The sequence below is a fragment of the Ambystoma mexicanum genome, chromosome 1p, assembly GCF_040938575.1.
Source record: "Ambystoma mexicanum isolate Mex_15411 chromosome 1p, UKY_AmexF1_1, whole genome shotgun sequence".
In the NCBI taxonomy this organism is placed as follows: Eukaryota; Metazoa; Chordata; class Amphibia; order Caudata; family Ambystomatidae; genus Ambystoma; species Ambystoma mexicanum.
This window is the reverse complement of record NC_090921.1, coordinates 1,021,075,451-1,021,089,741: the sequence shown is the minus strand read 5'-3', so window position 1 is coordinate 1,021,089,741 and position 14,291 is coordinate 1,021,075,451. Positions and strand designations below refer to the sequence as shown.

General features: G+C 45.7%; 1 protein-coding gene across 3 annotated transcripts in view; it reads right to left on the bottom strand.

Annotated features, from left to right (window-relative positions):
• The window catches only part of EDC4 (enhancer of mRNA decapping 4), a 2,544,921-nt gene that overhangs the window by 1,440,678 nt on the left and 1,089,952 nt on the right, over positions 1–14,291 (bottom strand). The window lies entirely within an intron of this gene.

Below are 14,291 nucleotides of genomic sequence, written 5' to 3'. Positions count from 1 at the left end.
GTGGCTTCTCCTCTAGAAGTGAAGGACCTCCCCCGGCCACGAGATCAGTGCTGTCCCATTTGGTAACCTTGTGAGGCTTGGCCCTGATTGTTACCCCCAGGACGATCCCCGATTCTGTCCGTAGCCTGAACCCCTCTGAATTTTGGCCTGTGGGTTTATTTGTAAACTGGCACAAAGATTTTAAGGTCTCTTATTCATCCTTAGCGGATTTCAGGGAGTCTTCAACGGCCTTTCTGAAGAGGACGTTGGGCTCAATGGACATATTAAGAAGCTGTGCTGGAGTCTCCTGCTTGAAGCCGGACTGGTGTAGTCACGCATGGCAATTGTACTGTATAATTCTGCCCACATTGTCAGCGGCATCTAAATTATTCTTCAGGATGCAGCTAAAAACTGCTCTGCCTTCTGCAACTACCAGGGCCAATTGTGTCTTAAGAGGTTCAGGAGATGATGACAAAAATGCAGACACCTCATCCCCACTCATGGCAGTTATAACTCGCAAGAAGTGTTGTATTGTTTGCGATTCTCGCCTGAAAGGCAGCAGAAATGGCTACTTTCCGCCCTATAGAGTATAGACTTTTGCTCTCTTTATCTGATGGAGCCTCTGAACAGGCTAAGGGTGTCCCTGCTCATAGAGAGGGACTGTGGGGGCAGGGCGGGAGAGCTTTTCGATGCATGGATTAATGCCCGCGTCTGGTTAGGTGTTGCCAGAGAAGGCTGGATCCTTCTCTGGATAGATTGCAGGCTCGAATGAACTGTGTGACAGCCTTCTTATCCCCTAGAATATTCTGAACAAACTGTCTGGTTGAGTTTCCTGCGTCTTTATATGGAAGGGCTCAGCTGCTTTAATGAGCATATCGTTTTGTAGTGGCTGGTTGTCTATTGGCAAATCTGCTACTGGGGGGTCTAGGGTGACGGGAGAGGATATGTTATACATATCTTCCTCTATATCGTCATCGCTATAGTCCTGTTCTCCGCCCTCCTGAGCTGTGTAGTTGTCTTCAGTGCCAGTATCTGGGTCATACAGATCAATGAAGGGTGGGTCCTGCTGAGATGGAACTGCCAGGGTATCAGGACGAGACCTCTAAGAGGGGGCTGAGAAGTAGGGGCATCTGCAGGGGTCTGAGAAGTAGAGGCAGCTGCAGTAGGAGGGGTGGTTTGAAAGTTCTGGAAAGAATCTGGGTTCTTTTCGAAAATAAATTGCCATGAAAGTCATCCTTCTCATGACTATCAATGTCTTTGCATGTCCATTGAGCAGAGCTCGGTATGGACATTGGGTCTAGTGGAAGTACCTGACCTTGAGGTGTGACTGGGACCTGAGGTGCGGGCTGTCCCTTGTTCTGATGCTGACGAGGAGTCCCTTCCCTGAGGATGTGAATCCTTTTCCGTGTGGATGTGAATCCTTTTACCTGTGGGGTGTAGGAGACCTTTCCTCCTGGTGGGTAGGGGTTTTTAAAGAGTGTTTCTTGGACTCTTTCCCCTTAAGGAGGCTCTTTGGGACATGTTTCTTAACCAGGTGGGCCATTCCCGATTGTTTCGAGCGTTTAGCCTATTTCGACGAGGTGTGTCGAACCTCGGCTGTGGAGGGACCCGCCATCTCGTCTATTGATGTGCAACATTCGGGAATGGATTTATGGACGGCATCTGTGCCATCTTTCGACAGTCAGGCCTGTTGTGCAGTAATCGGGACCTCGAGCGCCCAGAGGACGGGTATTCTGTGGACCTCTCCCGAGACGCTGTGTGCGCGCTCTTGGTCGACGTACACGTTGATTCACGGCCCTTGTCAGTGTGTTTAGTGTTAGGGGCAGTGTGAGCGCCGCCGCAACCACCAGGGGTCGTCCCCATAACAAGGCTGCCGGCCTGTCTGTTGGGGTCGGGGGCTTGCGCTTGGGAAAACGTTTCCCTGTCACCTTTGCCATCTGAAAACGCGGCGTTGCTTCCATCGTTGTAGGGTCCCTCCACGTCCATGGTGGCCTCGGCCTGCATGGCGTGGTGGACCCAGCGCTAAATTTAACAGTCTTTTTAACGTCTTAGGTTTGAAGAGCCTGCAGGCTCGACAACTCTCAATGTGATCTGGTGGTAGGCATAGATTGCACACCAGGTGCTTGTTGAACCAAGGCAGAATTGGGCAGAATGTGAAAGGGGCTCTATCCATAGTTAAACGAAATGGCAGCTAGGCGAAGATAATGTATGAAAAGTGGCAAATCCAATGTCCTCCCGCCTCACTCCCTACTGTCTGGGCCGAAGCCCGAAACAGCCCTCCATGGCCGAAAGGATCCATCGATGGAAGTCTTATTCGACAGCCGATCTCGAACTGCTGTCGCAGATCTTATAGGATAGGAAGAGTAAACTAACTCTATTTTGAGTAATCAATGGTAATATGATGAAATCAGAACTCTGCGATTTAGTGTCCGTCTACGATGCCGGAAAAAAACATTCCAAGACAGATACACAGATGGGACAAGCAGTTCTAAAACATAGGTTTGCCAATTAACCTTCTCACAATCCACCACCTTCTCCTAAAACTGCTCGCTAATCTATGCACAGCATGAGATCTAAGCAGATTCCATAAGCCTCAGAAGGGATACATTACTCACCGTAATCTTATTTCTGAAGCTTGTTTGTCTGCTTAGATTCACATGCACCCACCCTTCCTCCCATTGGAGAAAAGGTGCATGGATGCTTTATGAGCTTGTCTGATACATTTCTGCTTGAATAACCTGTACTCACACTACACTTCATGCTACCTCATGTCGGAAACAAAACAATTTGAGGGACCATAGGTACAGTGGACGTCACACTAGGGATAGTATTACTGGCACGCCCTGTCGACGTCCCTTTTCGAATTCCGAAAACAACAACTGTAATACTCTGCAGCTTCCACTCTATGTCGGCCTATGCACAGCACGTGATCTCAGCAGATTCCACAAGCCTCAGAAGTTATTTGTATAGTTAATTATTGTTAAGTGGATTAAATGTTAAGTAGGTTGTAGAGGAGTTAAGGGGAACGTTGGGTAGAGTACATGTAAAGTAATGGTAGGATGCACAGATGGCCATTAGTTTAAGAAGGGTGGTAGAGGGGAGGTACTCTTGCGTGAGGTAGGAGGATGGCCTGAGGTCGCCTAGCAGGATGAGACCACAGGATGGGATCACCCACAGAGGTCATCCTCTACCCTCTAGTTCTATGTGGGTGGTACCTAAGGCTAGGCAGATCTGTTGCAGCAGACTCATACAAAGGGTCGCCGAGACCCCTCCAAGCAAGGGTGAACTGACGTAGTGGGTTCCCCAGTCACTTAGGGCTACACCAGGCAAATCCCATTTGAAAAAATAATTAGTGTTGTATTAGATGAAGAGGGGTCCACGTTGGGATCCCTATAAAACTCACTCTAGTGTCTGTATCTATTAGTGATTAAAGAACCTCTGTGTGGCCCATCTCCTGTTAACAGCGATTTTATTTGGCAGGTGCAGCGCGTCCCTACTATCCAAGGTGGACTGGTGGGTAGGGGTGTTAGGCAGAAACCTGTACAGTTCCCTTAGGGACCACTGCAAAAGATTTAAGACTACAGGCGTTTCGCAGTAAACCCACTTGATAGCAGTCTGTACCACACAGATTCACTTGGTAGCTGTGGCTGAGCAGTCAGACTTCCCTCAAGAAGAGTTAGGCAGTATGCAGAGTATACACAATAGGTACAGGGACACAGTAGCACAAACAAACACTGACCAGAGCTTTGGTGTAAAAGTATATAATTATTTATTTAAAAACACACTTGTAATTTACACTAGCAAAAACGAGGTGAGTAAATTCAGCACACAGTCACTATCATATATATATACAACCCTATTCACTTATTAGGCAAGTCTTAGCGAGAAACACCACTTATTTTCAGACAGAGGTCAGCGCTTAACATAAGATGATACTCTAATAAGTTGTAAAGAAAGGGAGGAAAAAGGCAGGGTTAAGGAAGCACACAAGTTTCAATACTTTTACAAAGAACCACAGTAAGGCAGGATAGGCAGAGTTCTACTAGAGAGCAAGGAAGTCAATTGCAAGGCCCACTCTTGGAGAGAGCAAACAGAAGGGGTCCAGGTTCAAACAGTGGGGTTATGCCCAAAGAGTCTTGTAGATAGTTCGCACAAAAAAGGATGAAATTCAAGTCAGGAAAAGTTAGCTAGGTTGTCCCAGGCTAGCCCAGGTTAGAAAGTCGAGGCTTTACTGTCACCCCGAACGATCTGTCGCAAGGGAAGCCAGGTGGGACACAGTACCTTAAGTGCGAATGAAGCAGCAGCGGGGGCAGTTGTTCCTGGCAGCAGGTGCAAGTCGGTGTTTCGTCCAGAGGAAGAAGAGGTTTCGCCGTGGAGGAAAGATGAAGGTCGTTGCACTGCCAGGGAAGAAACCAGCCGCAGAGTTCTCCGGTTAAAAGATACTACCCTTCTCTTTGCGGTAGTGGTAAACCGTGGTATTCCGGTTGCCGGGGTGCTTGGCAAGGGCAAGGCGGCCACGAGATGCTCCAGGAAGGTGAAAAGAAGGCAAAACTGGTTATCCCCACCAGTCAAAAGAAGAAGACTCTCCGGACTGGAGATCGCCTCTGTCGTCGGGAAAAGTGGGGAGACGGTTCAGCAGGGCTCCACCGGTGGTGTCATCGTTGCAGGTCGGCTCAGCTTCTCCCTCCTCGGATTCTTAGGTCCTGTGGCGACTTCTGAAGTTCCAGTCCCCAAAGCCCTGCTTTTATGCAGCACACCCCCATTCACTCAGCCTAGCTGTCAATCAAACATGCTAAGTGGTGAGCCGCCGGCTCACCACTTGGGCCAATCACACAAGAGTGCGACTTGAGTTACCAAGGTAACTCAGTCCAGGGTGCCTAAACCCCCTTCCACACCCCCTGTGGTACCCAGACAGAGTGGCATCACTTTTGGAGGATTCTGTGGAGAAGCCCGCCAAAAAGTGGAACAAAGGGCTCAACTTGGGTTGGAGTCACAGAAGAGAACACAAACGCCATTTTAGAATAGAGTTCTGGCAAAAAATACCAACCGGTGAATTAATATTAATTAAATAAACCGGCGGTATGTTCGAGGCTATAAGAATTAAATAATTAAAGTTGGTAGCCTCGAACAATGGGAAAATCCCATAGAGATATATTCGCAGTCGAATATAAAAAGTAGTAACCACTGCCACCAGCCAAAACTCGATCAGGGAGGACGGAGACGTGCCCCCTTGAACAACAGACCCCGGGGCAACCGAATTTCCCCGATCAGTACGTCCACAATATAATGGTTTGTACTGGTTTATGTTCATAATTTGGGACTTGCAAAGCCAATGGTGACTTTAAATGCCCTGGGAGACAGTAGTCAGTCCCAGGGTATGGAGTCTCTGATGGGGGGTCGCTACAACACCCCTGGGTTACGGCACGGAGGGTGCAGTGTAACCCACATCAAAAAAACACATGAGACCCTATGGAGTAAAAGACCCCATATCCCATAAAACACATGGAAAGTTAAAGGAACACCTCAAATCATGTCTAAGAGTGGGAGCAAAAGAATCTCACTCTTAGCAGGAGAGAAAAAAATAAACCCCAAAAATCCGGCAGAGCTGCTGGGGGACTCACTAGGTTTGGGTAATTAGCCTTACAGAGAATTCTCCCTAACAAGGGGTGATGGCATCCATGGAGCCTGCCACTGGTTCGGGTGAGGGGTGCGCACCTATGCTTGAACCAGGGTCGGGAAACAGGGGTTACACATTGGAGGCACTAGCCCGTGGCCCCATGGTGCCTGGCTATTGCAGCTACATGCTTCTCCTCTGAGGGAATTCCTATAAAGACAGACACAGACATTAGGGCAATAAAGGTTTCATTAAAAGTGTAATGTGTGTTTTATTGTTTACAAGTAAAGTGTTGGTGCTCCGCAACCTGAGCACACAAAACATGTCTATATAATAGTAGTGAATGTTTAGAGTAATACATAGCCGTGGCTTCTATTTGCTATGAGTTTGTCCGAGTCCTAAATTAGTAATTGTATTTTTATATTTTCTGCCTAACTAGTGTTAGTAAGTATGCTCTGTGTGCCCCTAACTGAACACCTCACCACACTCAAACTTTTAAGTTCAAGCCATGCTGCTCAGTCACACAACCCCATATAGAGTACAAACGGACATTAGTGTATTGTCCTATTCATCAGAATAGGGTGGCCTCTCAGAATCTGTTCACAGGGCCGATTATAAAAATCCATCTCAACACCTGCCCCACCCTCTTTTGTCAAAAGTCTCTGTGTTATCTTTTTCTTATCGCCTCAAGGGCTCTACTCCTCAATGAACACACCCCATCTGTGGATAAAGGGGCTCTCCTCTTTCCCAGGAGTACACACCTTTTTGGGCGCACATGACTCTCCTCCTGGAGCATACCCTTCTTCTGTAGTTTCAGGGGCACTCCTCTTCCTCATGGGAGCAAAGATCTCATCTGTGCTGAAGGGGTTTACAGACTCCTCACTAGAACAGATTCTTCATCTGGAGTTACACAAGCACACCACTTCTTCACAGGGTGCATTCCCTACCTCTAAACTCATGAGGTTCTTCCCGTGTGCTCTCCAGCTTCTTCAAGAAAGACACTTCGTCACCCAGCTCAGAGGCATGGTCTGTGATTCTTAACCACTGGCTGCGGCAAACCATTGGCTAAGGCAAATTTTCAAATTGATTGGATAACTTGTTTCCTACAGTAGCAGCAGGTAAATATTTCCCACAAATGTAAGTGACCAGCCTACATCCTCAATGGGCATGTAAGGTTGGGGAAGCAAACCTACCCACCCTTGCATGGCCCATTGGGTTTACGTGCTGGGCAAAATAAACTGTCAAAGGGAATCCCAAGTTTCATTTGACAGTTAAAGCCAAACCAGGAAGTTGACCTTCTGGGGCATTTTACCACCACCACCACCTGCTGTTTACTTCGACAATCTTCTGATTGCCTGCGGGTTGCTGCTGAAGTCCAGAAAGTGTTTGATGTCTGCACTACCTGTCAGAACTTTAGCTTGGGATGTTTGAGGGTTATACCCGCAGTTGTCTCTATCCTGGGACAGTAATCTGTCCTGGTGCTGCCTTCTTTTGTTCACCTTGCTATTGGGAGTAATTTCCTTGGGTTCCCTCTTTTTTCGGGAGTCTTCCTCGCCAGATCCTTCACTCCTGGCTAGAGGACTGATGTTGTGGGAAGGTCAGTTGTTTTTTTTCTCAGGTTGCAGGGGCCTTAGTTGGCCAGGGCTAAAGTCCTAGTGAACCGAATCCTGCAACCCGCACCTATAAGAAAAGCATTTACTCAATGGTCTGTTTGCGCTGCTCGAGGCACATTGCCCAATACAACTGACGTGAGTACCAACCTTTGGGTCTCGAGGTGGGTGATTATTCAAGATACCCTCAGTTATCCCCCTAGTCCATGGAAAAGATTTCTTGGAGGCAGTTATTTACCACATTACCCATAGATTCTATTGGGTGGTAGAACTGTGCTGCTTCTTCCTCCGGGGCCTAGTTGGATCTACTGACCTCTAGAACATTTCTATGGAGTCTCCTGTGGCCTTCCCTGAGTTTGCCCATTGCAACATCCTCATCCCTGGGGTCAAACAGGCTTACCTCAACTAAAGCGGTGGACAGTAACTTTCTCCCTTTCAATCCAGTGGAACTGTGAACTTAAACTCTCCTAAAATTGGCTCTTGGATACGTACCTGCCTGTGGACATTTTCCCTGACTGCCCTTGGGGTTCAGTGAGCTCTGGGACCAAGTTTTACTTACCTGTGCTTTTGTTAGCATTTTTTAAATCATCCCCTTCATTTATGCCATGGTGAATGTACTTGAAACACTAACTGCATCTAGTAACAATGTGTATATTTTTCCATGAAATTTATCAGGAAGGTAACTTGCTGACATGTGTATTAAAACTTGAAATCTTTTGTCTAGGGTTTACTGTTTGAACAGATATTCAAAGAACGAGAGCTAAAACCACCGCCTGGGTGCCCCGCATCACCCAGTAGGCAGGAGCTACCGCTGGGGATCCAGGAGCAAGTAACAGAGCGCACCACAAATCTAAATTCCACTCGAGATGCACACCTTAGGTGTTTGTCCATTATGTTAATGTGCGTACTTATTAGATGGACCCCAATTCTTTTTATTGGCATTCGCAAGTTCTCCCAAGTTAATGTCACTTATTTAAAAAAATGTATTTGCTATAGTTATAAAATAACTTTACAAGATGAACACAATTAAGTAAGCAAAACAGATTCACATTCACTAGATACTTTCCAGCTTAATAAAAGAATTAAAAAAACAGATTATCAGACTAATATTCAATTAGATCTAAAAAACGCAAATATAATAAAAACCTGGATACATTATTTTCATCAAATAAAACATTGAGCAAATTCGGCGTTATATACCCCTTAAAAGACCCTTTGATTCATTTCACCAGGTTAAACACATTTTGCTTTGCCAAGATCAGCCTTCTCTAGCTGTAGTGATTTCAAAAAGCCAATTACTGCGATTACTACAGAGGTAGTCCTTTCTGCCAAACAATCATACCAGACTGTCTTCATTACCTAAACTGTAGTTCGTAAATCTTTTAAAATAGTAAATTCTCTTTCCATGCACTGCTGGACACACAGTAAAGAGATTTTTCAGTGACTCCATGTGACCATGCTTCGTACAGAATCTACAATCTGTCTGTTTCGGTAACAAAAGGCTGTATCTCACAAGTACATCCCTCGTTGGGATCAGATTCCCCTTGAATCTTAAGAAATTCCACCGCACATTTTTATAAGGGTAGAATGCCAGGTAGGGAGCCAAAACTCCGGCAATTCTATAACCCGTGGCCAGAAGTTTCAAAGATTTGTATCCATGGTGGCAGCCCAATCAGCTTTGTAAAAGACCTATTTCCCTCGCCGTGGATTCTCCACTAAATCATTGCAGGGTAACACTAATTTCTCGAGCAGGGTGGAACAATGATTGGAAAATTCAGAAACAAAGGCGTCTCCCCATTTGTAGTAAGTATTTCATTAAAATCACAGAAGAGAACTTTCCTAACTTAGTCCACCGTGCTAAATTGATTTGAAAATGTTATCACACGCAATTTAAGCCATTCATTTGTCTGTGACTTATATGGCTTAGCTGAAATTGGGAAGCCCAAGTATACAAAGCTTTCTACTCTCTCCAAACGGTCAATACCAATTCACCAGGTAAATGAAAGGGTTCTTTTCTTTTTAGTACATAACCTTGGTCTTGGTGGCAATGACTGCCAGAGAGTGAACTAGAGCATAGTCAGTGAAGGCTATAAGCAAATGTTGTAGGCCAAACTGTGTGCAATCAAACAATAACAAGTCATCTGCAAATGCCGGCCATAATGGTTTAACTGTGTATTTTTGGCGTGGCAAATGCAGCCGCTTCTAGGCACTCTCCAATATCTGATGAATATAGGTTAAACAGGCAGGGTGCCAATATGCCACCATGCCCTACACCATGGAAAGTAGACACTTTACGAGTCAATGACCCTCTGTGATTCAATCTAATCTTGACGTTCGACCCCCCTCATACAAAACATTAACAAACGGAGTAGGCCTTTTTGTATGCCCATTTTTTTTTAGTTTTTCTCCCCCCAACAACAACCCTCCATCCACGATGTCAAATGCGGCTGACAGATCAATGGTAGCCACAAACACTGAATCATATTTGCCAGACCACAACTGGCTCAATAGATTTTAACGCAAACCCACTGAAAGTGGTAACCAGGAACTTTCTAAAGCCAGTCTGCCACTTTTGAATCTTAACCAAGCCACACTACAAACGCTCGAGATGTTCTAACAGCAAGGCCGAAAAGACCTTACGGTCCGTGTCGAGTATGGCTATGGGTCATTAATTTCAAGGATCTGATCGAAGGCCTTTCTTAAAGTTTGGTACGATAAACGCTGTGGACCAAGTTTTGGTTTAACAACCAGAATCAATCGTTAAAGTAGAAGCCCACACCGACGCTTTGCCCTTAAAACAAAAGACTGAATAATTGATTTGTGCCTGCAGCACGGGAGGCTCTAATCTTCCTAATTAGCTCATCTTCCTGTATCTCCCGCTTCCAAACACCACCTGTAGGTGGAGTAAGAGCTGGTTCGTGCTTTCCAGCGGCATGGGCAGTACAAATACCTTCTGAAAACATGTTACCCAATCCTCCTTTGAAACTGTGTTAATCGGATAAGATGCCCAAGGTTCCCAAATCATTCCTCACTCCCCAAAAGACATGAGAGTTTTTATTTCTCAAAACCTCAAGCATAGCTTCTGCGTCTCGCTGACTTAATGCTCAGCAACCCCTTAGCAAATTGTTATAACCTTGTTTCCGATGTTTAATTTTACAAGAATTTTCCATTTAATTGAGCCCTGTCTGTTCTTTATTTCTGCTCTCATAACTCTTATTATTTGCCACCTCAGCATCATAAGCATTTAGGTGCCTCAGTGCTATGTCATTATTAGCACTTATCTCAACCATACTTCGGCACAGACAGAATCTCGTACAACCATTCATGAGACACAGTCGAGTTACCTAGCAAAGATTTAGTTTACACGAGATACTGCACCAGAATTCCATACCACTCTATTCCCTGCCAGGTTCCCCCTTAGCCCTGCTGACATACAATAACGTACTTCATTGAATCCCTTACCTACACAAAAGAGGGATAAACAGGGTGCAATGATCACTAAATTCTGTTTGTACGACGTCAAAACATTTACATTTTTCAAACGGATCCTTCCATACAAAGATGTAGTCCAAAGTAGAAGACGACTCAACAGTGAACCATGCATGGTTGTCATAATTAATTCCCTGTATGGACCCATTCAGCATGGAGAGGCCAATACCACATACTTTTTCCAACCATTTATAGCCATACAGTTGTTTTCCCACCTTCTGAGGGAGTGCTACCCATTCTGAATCAGGAAGTGGGCAGATAGCATTTAAGTCTCCTGAGAGAATGATTTGTCCCCAGGATAAACTATCATACCACTCACGTATTTTATTTATGAGTTAGTCTATAAATCCATCCAAATCACCCACAGCTGTGCACCAAGAAACATTCAATATTAAGAGATCTAGAACGAGCATCAAGGAAGTCCGTACATGGGTCGCTAGGGCCCCAAAAACAAACAATGGATTTAACAATAAATATCTCCCAGAAAGATTTTACCAATGTTAAAAGGCCCCCAAGCAGATGACCCAAAACACCCCTTTAGCTACTTGAAAACTAGCAGCAAAGCTATCTACGGTTAGGATGTTTAAAAACCATGTCTCTTGAAGGGAGATAATTCCATATGATTTCAAAAGGAGCCCCACAACCTAGTTAGTTACCAAATGATTATCGCCTATGGTATTCCATGTTAAGAGGATGCCCCAACTGGCACTCAACCGTTCTAGTCAGGGAGCCTGCCAACTAAGACCAATCTTTCACCTGATGTCACTTATACATCTTTGTAAGTCACCAATTGGCCGGGGGATCCACAAGTATTGCATGGTAGCGGTCGATTTCAAGCTAACCAGGCACTCCTAAGGTAGAAGCAGGAGCTAAATCGATCCTAGCTCCCCTCAATTCCGAACCCTGGTTCTGTCCTGTCTGTGGCTTTAATGTAAGAGACTTTTATGTACTATTATATGTGACTGTATATTAATATAGTTGTGACGCCCTAGGAGGTCTACATTAATGCTGAATAGTGTTTTAGGTCTTCTAACCTATTTTTCCTGTTGGATTATATAGTGGGTTTCCCTTTTTTATCTCAAACCCTATCTATATGTGTTGGGTTGTGACTATCAGAGCTAGGGCCTTCCACATATACTAGGGTTACGTTGCGTCTTTAGGACACTGCACTTACTTGTGCAGGCCAGTAGTACACGTATCTGCTTGTTAGATTTAACAGATCCATGGTTCCCCCCACACCCTGTTATTTTTGGTTAGGTGCTCACCTCTGGTAGAAGGCCCACATGTAGACATAGGGGTTAGGAGACTCTTTGCATTGGCATTATTGTTTTAATAATATGCGGATACCATTTCAATACTGTTTTATTAATATTGTGAAAAGCGAGAGGGTGTTTCACAACCTAGTCCCGGGGAACCCGTACTCAAGTGGCCAGGGAAAGGCAATCACTTTTGGATCCCGACCCTGGGGGTGGACATACGAGGGAAGATCTCCTGGGTAGAGGGTCCTCCGGGAGCAGCCGAGAAGCACGTGTTGGTGAGACATGGTATCCACTTTTCCCACAGCCCATCTAACCCCTGTATCTACCTATTTTATGGGAAACTACAGCTCCCATAATTTCTCCCCACTTCACAATGACAATACTACTGAGCCGAGGAAGATGAGGAATGAGGCCAGGAAGATCACCTCTAATGATTTGCAATGGTCCGGTCCCTTTTATGACATCAGGCAGAGTAAGTCACGTAAATCCTAACTACACACACCTGCCACTTGTGAACACTCCTTGTCAGGATAAAAGGTGACATGCACAGGCACATTAAATGAGGATGGTTACGAGAAGGAGCCGCTCTTCCGTGGCTGATGCGAACCAGGCTATTGAAGTTGGAAGGTCAAGGGGCTATTCGTCACTTGCGGAGAACGGGAAGAGAGACAGGCGAAAATTCCATACTTTCAGAAAGCCATAAGCGTTTAAAGACTGAAACCGACCGAGAAGAAATATACCTTCAAAGTGCTTCAATGTGGCCCGCTCCCCTACAGGGTAAATTAAGTCGGGTAGGAATAGAGGTGCTATTGGTAAAAACCTTGACTACTACATAAAAGGCGTTGAAGAAAGAAACCCAATTAAACACGACCAGTGAGTTATCGAAGGCAACAAAGGCCCAGATTGAGTTAAAGGCAAATGTACCTGTAACAAGAGTTGAAGGTTGTGTGTGTGCCAATAACCACGTAATGGAAAATACAATTGCTGAACTGCGACGAGAGTATAGAAAGTAAAAGATTGCTCCTGCGAGGCGGAATCGCACATTCAAAACTCTCTGCAAGATGTTTGAAGTTGTAGCGGGAAACGAAGGCAAGAAAGTAACCACGATCCTGAAAGAAAGTTGATTGATATTGATATTTTATTTGTATTGCGCTCACAAACAAGTGTTTCAGAGCGCGACGAGGCAAGAGAGGGGAACAAAGGAGAACAACAATCTTACTAGACCTAGTGACATTGAGAATGCGCAGGCGCAGGGTAGAGGGAAGGGGGACAGTGCCGGGGGAGGGAGGGGTGTAAAGTGCTGAACAAAACAAATGAAAACAAGTGGTAGTGGAACCAGCAAGTGGCAAGTGCTAGGTTTAAGACACAGAAAGGGGGTGTCTGATAAGTGTGGAAAAATGGGGGAACTGTAGGGTTACAGATACAGACCTAAGTGCAAAGGTTGCCAGGAGGCAGTGTGGGTGCGTGGCAGGATGGCAAAGTACCTGGGCCTGAAATCAGAGGGTACCCAGGAGCACAATGCAGAAGCAGAACAGATCAGCAGGGGAGAGGAGGAGAGAAGGTAGAAGCAAAGAGGAAGGTCTTGAGGTGCTTCTGGAACCGGAGATGGTTCTGCTCAAGTTTCAGAGTGGCAGGGAGGCTGTTCTAGAGGGAGGTCTCAGCCGAAGAAAGATCTACTCCCAGCTCGTTTCTTTGAGAAACGACTGACCCTGAAGGAGGTCGAGGAGCGAAGAGCTTGAGAAGGAAGGTATGTTCGCAGGGAGAGTTGAAGGTATTTTGGACCCAGGCCCCAGAAAGCCTTGTGGATAATGCAAAGGGTCTTGAATTTTATCCTTGCAGCCACAGGGAGCCAGTGAAGAGATTTCAGGGCTCGAGAGATACGATCCCAGGGCTTGAGGTCAAGGAGAAGTCTTGCAGTCCTGTTCTGGATGAGTTGCAAAGGGCGGAGAGTAGTAACAGGAAGATTTAGAAAGAGGCTGTTGCAGTAATCCAACCTAGAGAGAACCAGGGATCGAGAGACAGTGAGTTTCTGGGGGAAGGAGAGGAAAGGCAGAATATTTCTGAGGAGGTGCAGTTGGAAGTTTGACTTTTTAGAGACATCAAAGATGTGGGCAGAAAAAGAAAAAGCTTGGAGTCGAAGATGACCTTGCAGATGGGGGTGGGAGGAGGGCCAAGGGAGGCAGGCCAGAGAGTGACAGGAAAGGAGGGTGAAGATGTGCCAATAAGGAGAATCTCTGTCTTACTGGCATTAAGGCAGAGATCATTGGTGGCACAAAACTCCTGAATAGCAGACAATCAGAGATGAGAGACGGAGAAGAGGTGGCCGAGGGAAGCCTGAAA